Source organism: Sturnus vulgaris, chromosome 19 (genome assembly GCF_052056855.1).
Source record: "Sturnus vulgaris isolate bStuVul1 chromosome 19, bStuVul1.hap1, whole genome shotgun sequence".
Classification (NCBI taxonomy): Eukaryota; Metazoa; Chordata; class Aves; order Passeriformes; family Sturnidae; genus Sturnus; species Sturnus vulgaris.
In genome coordinates this window covers 4,800,867-4,802,500 of record NC_142261.1, presented here as the reverse complement: position 1 = coordinate 4,802,500, position 1,634 = coordinate 4,800,867, and positions in this window count along the sequence as shown.

The window sequence follows — 1,634 nt, the reverse complement described above, 5'->3', positions numbered from 1 at the left end:
CTGGCCCACAGCCCCACATTGGACACTCTATTCCAGCTGGGATTTTTTCCCAGTGTTCCCATGCCTGAGCTGATCCTGGAGTCCCACAAAGCTCAGGATCCTGCTGGAAGGTGCCACCACTCTGGGATTGCTGTTCCATCAGGAAGCACCAGCATAGGCTCGGCCACAGCAAATCCGAGAGTTTGCAGGGGAGAACATCTGCTAATGCAAAACATTTATGCCAGTCGATATAAATTTATTTAGTGCAGTAAATGACATAATTGAATTTTTATCTCCTTAATATATTTCCCTAAAATAACGAAGATTTGGAGTGTCCCTGGCCCACAGATGTCTTTCATGGGGACGTATTTCCTGTACCATTACACTTGTATAAATCTGACATTTAAACAGTTTAATAAATGAGCAGTTGTTTGACTTGTTTCACTTTCAATACATTCTGGTGGATTAATAAAATGTATTTCAAAAGGAAGCTCGATAGAACACGCTATAAAAATTCGTGATTTATTAGCGATACATTTGCTATTAGTTGGGACAGATACTCAAAATGTCATTAAGGTTAAAATAATAATCAATCAAACTAATTAGACCCTATTTTTCATATGCAAATATAATTAAGCATCCATTTCTCAATAACTTTAAAGAGAATTATTGAAGCTGCAAAGTGTGCTGAGTCCTTACTTGAGCTAATGAAATGGCAGCGCCCTCCCTGCATATGCAAACAAAATTGATTAACTGCTCTGAGCTTGGCTTAATAACCCAGGAGGGGCTGGGGGAGCAGGGCCGAGCCCTGGGGGTGTCACTGCCATGCCCACCCCCCAAATTCCTGCTTTTTCAGGAGCTGGGCTCAGCTGGGATGCGGGATCATGGCACGGATCCCACAGGTATCACCATCTGCAGCCCTGCCTCACCCGTGTTTGCTGATGTTTTTTCACTCTGTTTTTTTTTTCCAGGGAAAAAACACCACTTTGTTATGAGAAGGGTTAATAAGAGATGTTTATTTATGAACTCGGCATATTACTGTTGCATAATTTGAATACAGTGCTATGAGCTTTTTTTATTGCCTGCTATAATTTCATTTTTAAAGCTTCCCCTATGCCATACTTTACAAATGATATCGCAAACAAGAAATAAATTCTGTTTTGCAGCTGTGCTAACTATATTTACCCATGGGATACACTATTTTGTCCTTGACATAAATCCCCCGGGATTTCACTCGGAATTACTTTGGCACGCCACATTCCCTGCATCAGGGTATTGTGCACCGAGTCTATCACCGGGCTCTGGCGGAGCCGCCGGATCGCTGCGAAGAGAAAGAGGCACTTGTTTAGCATATTACCATGAAAATCAGTCAATTCGCACATTAACGATTGTCAGGGAACCCGGCAGAGGGAAATAAGGGAAATAACTGAGGATTAAACCAGCAAGGATCCCCCAAGCAGCAGCAGAGGAGGGCGGGGGGTGATGCCCTCCAGCCCAGCACACCCTGAGCATCACCTGCTGCTGTTCCCCCCTCGTCCATCCCCTGCCCAAATATCCCACCCTCTGCAGGGCAGGGGGTCCTGTAGCTCAGTGTGAACCGTCTTTTAGGGTTTTCTCCAGAATTTGCAGCCCCTCGAGGTTTTCCCTACCCTGCT